The sequence below is a fragment of the Zalophus californianus genome, chromosome 5 (assembly GCF_009762305.2).
Source record: "Zalophus californianus isolate mZalCal1 chromosome 5, mZalCal1.pri.v2, whole genome shotgun sequence".
NCBI classification, from domain to species: Eukaryota; Metazoa; Chordata; class Mammalia; order Carnivora; family Otariidae; genus Zalophus; species Zalophus californianus.
The window spans coordinates 5799349-5807216 of NC_045599.1; positions in this window are offsets into that span (position 1 = coordinate 5799349).

A 7868-nucleotide genomic window follows, 5' to 3' on the forward strand; every position below is an offset into this window, starting at 1 on the left:
ATGTGGAAAGAGCCGAGATGCCCTTCAACAGATGAATGGATAAAGAAGATGTGGTCCATATATACAATGGAATATTACTCAGCCATCAGAAAGGATGAATACACAACTTTTACATCAACATGGATGGGACTGGAGGAGATCATGCTAAGTGAAATAAGTCAAGCAGAGAAAGTCAATTATCATATGGTTTCACTTATTTGTGGAACATAAGGAATAGCATGGAGGACATTAGGAGAAGGAAGGGAAAGGGGGGGTAACTGGAGGGGGAGATGGACCATGAGAGACTATGGACTCTGAGAGACAAACAGGGTTTTAGAGGGGAGGAAGGAGGGGGGATAGGTTAGCCCGGTGATTGGTATTAAGGAGGGCACGTACTGCATGGTGCACTGGGTGTTATACAAAAACAATGGATCATGGATCACCACATTAAAAACTAATGATGTATTGTATAGTAACTAACATAACATACTAAAAATATAAAAGGAATAAAATAAAAAATAAAAGAAAGAAGGGATTTAAAAAAAAAGGTAGAGAATATAATCAGGCAGGAGACTAGTACAAAGCCATACACTAGAGATTTAGGGTATATTTTGGTCTGTTAGTAGAAAACTGTATCCCAAAATTTTAAAGAGAGAACAACTTATATATATATATATACCAAACATAAGGTTAACTACTATGAAGGTATAGAATATGACTCTAAAAATGAAAAATAAAAAAAATTTTTTAAAAAGGGTTTGACAAGATGTTGGTTGATAAAGGGAAAAATGGTTAAAAAAAAGTAAAAAAAAATTAACTTTGAGAGACTAAAGAATCATGGGAAAAAAGCCATGAATTCTACATGCAGTATTCCCCTAGCACTGGAGTTCTGCCATTTTCATTGATCAGTAAACTTGGTCTTGGCTGGCTGTTCTTGCTGATCTTCTGGGAGAGGGGCCTGTTGCTGTGGTTGTCAAATGTCTTTGCCGGAGGTGGAATTGCCACACCCTTGCTGGGGGCTGGGCTAAGTAATCTGCTCGGGTTTGCTCTCAGGAGCTTTTGTTCCCTGTAAGCTTTCCGTACAGCTTTGGAGGACAAGAGTGAAAATGGCGGCCTCCCAATCTCCCCCCTGGAGGATCTGAGAACTCGAGGCCCCACTCCTCAGTGAGCCCCCAGAGAAAAGCAGTCAATCACTCCCATCTTCCCAGTCTCTGGTTGCACTCTGTGCTCACCCAGCCTGTGACCGAGCATTTCTATCTCTGGCACCCGACCCTGTGTGGAGTCTCCAAACCCAGCAGATTCCTGCTGTGCCCTGCCATGCCACTCCTCCCAGGGGAGGAAGAGGAGTCTCCCCGGATCTGCCTCTTGTTGGGTCCCTGCTGGAAGAGCAGTGGCCCAACTGTGCCGTGGATCACAGTTTATGGCAACCCCGAGCTGAGAGCCCGCGCCTCGGCTCTGTCTCTTCTGCCGGCTTCCCCACTCTTATACCTGTGAGCTCTGCCACACTCAGGTACCCCTGGTCTTTTCTGTGACCCCGAGGGTCCTGCTACCACACTGTCCCAGTGAGCGTTCCACCCCCTGCTTAGCCAGTGCAGCAACGTCCCTCAGAGGAGCAGACTTCTAAATGTTCTGATTTTGTGCTCTGCTGCTCTATCACTTGCCAGTAGTGGCTGACAGAGGCCCCCTCCCCCACCATCTATCTTCCCGAATATCGCCTCTAATTCACTTCTCCACCTTCCAGAAAGTGGTCGCTTTTCTGTTCAGAGAGTTGCTGCTATTCTTTTCTTTGATATCCTGTTGATTTTGTAGGTGTTCAGAAAGGCTTGATCCCTATGTAGCTTAATTCCTGGAACCAGATGAAATTTACTCTGCCATCTTGCTCCCCCTCCTACTCCTCTGCCATCTTGCTCCCCCCCCCCAGTGAGTTTTATATGGGTCTCTTTGGGAAGACACTTGTGATAAGATGAGAGTTATCAAATACTTATATTTGTGTGTTTTGATTTGGAAGAGTGTATTTTGCCTCTCCAAGGACAAAAGGCCAGCCAGGGAGCCATTAAGCAGTGCTCAACAGCAGAGTCAGAGGTGTGCACAGAAGGCAGAAAACCTCTTAACAGCTTTCCACCGTGAGCCACAATGGTCTTAAACGTCTGTCTGCACACCGAGCAGCTGCTTTTCCGCAGCAAAACTGAGCAGAAAGCAGACAAAAGATTGCAGATAACCTGGCCGTGATTTTTTCACTGTCTGCTACAATAGATTCAAGCCTCTGCCATGGCTTTTCTGGGACAGAATGGAGTAGGGGACTGAGTGCAGACAGCCAATAACCTGGTTCCAGCTTTTCACTGAGCATTACAATTAATTCCAGCCTCTGTGTGCACACTGTGCGATAGCTTTTTGGGGACAGGACAGAGCTAAGCATGCCCTGAGCTTCTCTGCTGGGGGACAGGAGTGGGCCTGCCCTTTAAAACTTGGAGTTTTGAATCCCAGCCACTAGGCAGAGATAAAATACAGGAGATCTGTGGTTCTGGGCATGTGGATGGGTTGCGCACAGACAGGTTAAGGGCAGAGAACTGATGAAAGCCCGGGACATAGGAGATTGTTTGCTTTTCTAAGAGGGTCTCCTGAACAGTGGCTGCCGGGAATTCCCCTCCCCAGGGAAAAGAGGGCAGGGTGATGCCATATTATTCCTCCATCACCCTCCCTACCTTTGCCCACCAGCACAGTTGGACTTCAGAGAGAAACACAGAGCCTTGTAGAGGCTGGAATCCTCTACATTAAACTCTACCTCTTGTGGATGGCATCTTTACAAGGGCAAGTCAGCTTGTGAGCCAGCCCAGCAGGCTTCTCCCTCAGAAGACCAACACAAGCCCCAGCATATACCAAGTCTACTGATTAAAGAAAGCTCCAAAACATCAGCTTCTGGTGGAAAGAGGACCAGAATTGCAGCTTTTTTTCCCCTTTTCTTAATTAAAAATTTTTTTTCACTTTTCTATTTCTTATTTTTTATTCTTTATCTTTTATTATATATATATTCTTTTCTCTTTCTCTCTATCTCTTTTTTGTATCAGGCTTATAATCTTTTGTTCATTTGTTGGTTCATTTGTTTCCTTCTCTATTTTCCAGATCAGACTTCTTCTTCTTTTTTTTTCTCTTTTCTTCTTTCCCTACTCTTTTTTCCTTCTTTGTTTCTTACTTTTTAGAATCATGCTTATAGTTTATTGTTTGTCTGTTTGTATTTTTGTTCCATTTCCTTTTCTCTTGTCTTGGATCAGGCCTTTTATTTTTGTTTTTCTTTATTCTTCTTTTCTTTCTTCTTTTGCAGGCTTAACTTTACAAACAAATCAAAGCACACCTACTTAAAGATCCAAACACTCCCCACTACAAGCAAGGAGAAACTCTGTAGAGGAAGGACCAGTGGGAAAGAGCAGCCAAAACACAACAGCAGAGTGTACACAGCATATACCAAAAATACTTCCTGAAGTTTTTGCTGTTGTTGTTGTTATCACTGTTTATGATGTTTTTTTTTCTTTTTTTCCCCCTTCCTCTTTCTTTTCTGGACATAATGACTATACAGAGAAATTCACCACAAAAGAAAGAACAGGATGTGGTACTCTCTGCCACGGATTTAATCAATATGGATATAAGTAGGATCACTGAACTAGAATTTAAAATAATGATTGTAAAAATGCTAGCTGGGTTTGAAAAAAGGATAGAAGACACTAGAGAATCCCTTAATGTAGAAATAAAAGAACTAAAATCTAAACAGGCAGAAATTAAAAATGCTATTACTGAGATGCAGTAAAAAATGGAAACTCTAACGGTGAGGAAAAATGAGGCAGAAAGGTAAGTCAGTGATATAGAAGACAAAATGGTGGAAATAAAGAAGCTGAGAAAAAGAGAGAAAGACACTACTGGATCACAAAGCAGATTTTGAGAAATCAGTGATTCCATAAAGGGAAATTATATCCAGATAATATGGATCTCAGAGGATGAAGGGGAGGATAGAAAGTTTATTTGAACAAATTATAGCTGAGAACTTCCTTAATCTGGGGAAGGAAACGGGCATTGAAGTCCAGGAGGAACAAAGAACCCATCTTAAAATCAATAAAAATAGGTCAACACCCTGACATATAATAGTGAAATTTGCAAATTTCAGAGATAAAGAAAAAATCCTGAAAGCAGCTCAAGACAAGAGGTTTTTAACCTACAAGGGTAGAAACATAAGACTGGAGATGGAAAAAAGACGGCAGAGGAGTAGGGAACCCTATTTCAAATGGTTCCCTGAATTGAGCTAGATATCTACAAGACCACTCTGAATATCCACGAAATCAGCCCAAGATGTAAGAAGATAGATCTGGATCTCTACAAACAGAATATACCTGGTGGTTGGTATTGAGGTATGAAGTGGACAGCTGTGATTCTTTGGACAGACATCAGAAGATAAGTGGAAGGGGGAATGGAGCCTCTGGGAGCACAAAAGCATCCCGTGCTGGGGATCCGGGCACAGCCTCCCAGAATGGTAGTGGCGGGGAAAAGGCTTTAGGGCAGCCCCCCAGACTGAAACCTGGAGCTGCGGGGCTGTGCATGTGAATTGGGGGTAGCTGGCAGTTTTAGAAGCACAAAGGGCAGATGTGCCTGGACCTGGAAGGGAGGGGTGGGAGTGCTGCTGTGGGGCACACAACCCAGGATGGAGAGGTTTTTAGCAGCACAGACAGAAAGGAGACAGCGTGGCCTGGAGAACTCACTGAAGAATAGACTGTGATCTCTCTGTTCTGAGGCAGAGGTTTGTATAGGATCATTTCTGCTCTGAATCTTAGAAGAGCCATGGAAAGCCACCAGGGAAAGCCACCAGAGAACAAAAACACCCCCAAAACCAGTTTTCACTGAACCCATTCCCCCCAGGGGGCAGGGCAACTATGCCCAAACAGGGTTGCATGAGTAACAGCATGGCAGGACCCTGCCCCAGAAGACAGGCTGGAAGAACAAGAGGCCAACAAGCCTAAAGTCCCTATAAAATAAAAAAAATAAATCTTGCTTGGGTTGTGGTCAATAATTTGGACTCTGTACATTGCCTCAACCACCCCTCAACAGAATGACTGGGGGAAGGAAACCCCAAAATAAGAAAGACTCAGAGATGGTGACCTCTGCCACAGAACTAATGGATATGGATATAAGCAAGATGTCAGAAATAGACTTGAGGGTAACAGTTATGAAGACAATAGCTAGGATGGAGAAAACTAATAATGACAACATACAGTCTCTAAGGGCAGAAATGAGAGCTGATCTGGCAGAAATTAAAAATGCTATCAATGAGATCCAATCTAATATAGATACTCTAACAGCTATGGTTAAACAAGGCACAAGAACAAATTAGTGATCTAGAAGACAAACTGATAGAAAAGAAGGAGGGGATGGAGCAAGATGGCGGAGGACTAGGAGACCTAGATTTCGGCTGGTCTCAGGAATTCAGCTGAATAGGGATCAAACCATTCTGAACACCTACAAACTCAACAGGAGATCGAAGAGGAGAGTAGCAACAACTCTCTGAACAGAGAAGTGACCACGTACTGGAAGGTAGGATGTGCGGAGACGTGAATCCGAGGCGATATTCGGGAGGATAGACGGCGGGACAGGGGGCCTCCGTCGGCCACTTCTGGCAAGTGCTAGAGCCGCGGAGCACAAAATTGGAACTTTTAGAAGTCGGCTCCGCTGAGGGACGTCGCTCCAGTGGCTAAGAGCGGGGGTGGAACCCTCGCGGGACAGTGTCGTCTCAGGAGCCTGGGGTCACAGTAAAACCGGGGGTGCCTGAGCACAGCAGAGTTCCCAGGTATTAGAGCGGGGAAGCCAGCTGCAGAGACGGAGCCGAGGCGCGGGCTCTCAGCTCGGGGTTCCCATAAACTGTGATCCACGGCTCAGTTGGGCCACTGCTCCTCCAACAGGGACCCAACAAGCAGCAGACCGGAAGACTCCCCTTCCTCCCCAGGGAGGAGTGGCGTGGGAGCGCACCCCAGGGATCTGCTGGGTTTGGAAACTCCACACGGGGTCGGGAGCCAGAGAGAAATGCTCGGTCACAGGCCGGGTGAGCACGGAGTGTGGCTGGAGACCAGGGAGACGGGAGTGACTGCTTTTCTCTGGGGGCGCACTGAGGAGTGGGGCCCCGAGTTCTCAGCTCCTCCAGGTGGAGATTGGGAGGCCACCATTTTCACCCTGGTCCTCCAAAGCTGTACAGAGAGCTTGCAGGGAACAAAAGCTCCTAAGAGCAAACCCGAGCAGCTTGCTTACCCCGGACGGACAAGGGCGGGGCAATTCCGCCTCTGGCAAAGACATTTGGGAACCACAGCAACAGGCCCCTCCCCCAGAAGATCAGCAGGAACAGCCAGCAAGCCAAGACCAAGTTTACAGATCAACGAGAACGGGAGAACTCCAGGGCTATGGAAATACTGCACATAGAATTCATGGCTTTTTTTTTTTTACCATGATTCATTAGTTTTTCAAAGTTAATTTTATTAACTGTTTTTTTTTATTTTTCTTTTTCCCTTTTTCAACCAACATCTTATCAATCCCTTTTTTAAAAAAATTTTTTTATTTTTCATTTTTAGAGTTATATTTTATCCCTTCATAGTAGTTACCCTTATTTTTGGCATATATATATATATAAGTTGTTCTCTCTTTAAAATTTTGAGATACAGTTTCTTCTAACAGATCAAAATATACGCTAAATCACTAGTGTATGGCTTTGTTCTAGTCTCCTGCCTGATCATGTTCTGTCCCTTTTTTTTCCCTCATTTTTTAAAAATCTTCATTCTTTTTTCAAACAACTACTTCTCTTATCAATTCCTTTTATAAAATCTTTTATAATTTTCATCTTTACAGTCATCTTCCATTCCTTCATTGTATCAACCCTTATTTGTACATATATAAGTCTTTCTTCCTTTAAAATTTTAGGAGGCACTTTTTTATAACAGACCAAAATACGCCCAAAATCTAGCGTGAGGCACTGATCTATCCACTAGCCTGATCATATTTGATCATATTCTGGGTTTTTTTTTGTATTGTTCTGTTTTTGTTTTTATTTTTTTTTTTTTTTCTCTTTCTTTTTTCTTTCTTTCCCTTTCTTTTCCCCTGGTTTCAGGTCTTTTCTGATTTGTATAGAGTATATTTTTTGGGGACGTTGTTAACCTGTTAGCATTTTGTTCTTTCATTCATCTATTCTCCTCTGGACAAAATGACAAGACGAAAAAAATAACCTCAGCAAAAAGAACAAGAGGTAGTACCGTCAGCCAGGGGCCTACTCAATACGGACATTAGTAAGATGTCGGACCTAGAGTTCAGAATCATGACTTTAAAGATACTAGCTGCGCTTGAAAAAAGCATGGAAGTTATTAGAAAAACTCTTTCTGGAGAAATAAAAGAACTAAAATCTAACCAAGTCGAAATCAAAAGGCTATTGATGAGGTGCAATCAAAAATGGGGCACTAACTGCTAGGATAAATGAGGCAGAAGAGAGAATCAGCGATATAGAAGACCAAATGATGGAAAATAAAGAGGCTGAGAAAAAGAGAGAGAAACAAATACAGGATCACGAGGGCAAAATTCGAGAGATAAGTGATACGATAAGATGAAACAACATTAGAATAATTGGGATCCCAGAAGAAGAAGAAAGAGAGAGAGGGGCAGAAGGTATGTTGGAACAAATTAGGGCAGAGAACTTCCCTAATGTGAGGAAGGAAACAGGCATCAAAATCCAGGAGGCACAGAGAACCCCTCTCAAAATCAATAAAAATAGGCCAACACCCCGACATCTAATAGTAAAACTTATGAGTCTCAAGGACAAAGAGAAAATCCTGAAAGCAGCTCGGGAGAAGAGATATGTAACATAAATGGTAGAAATA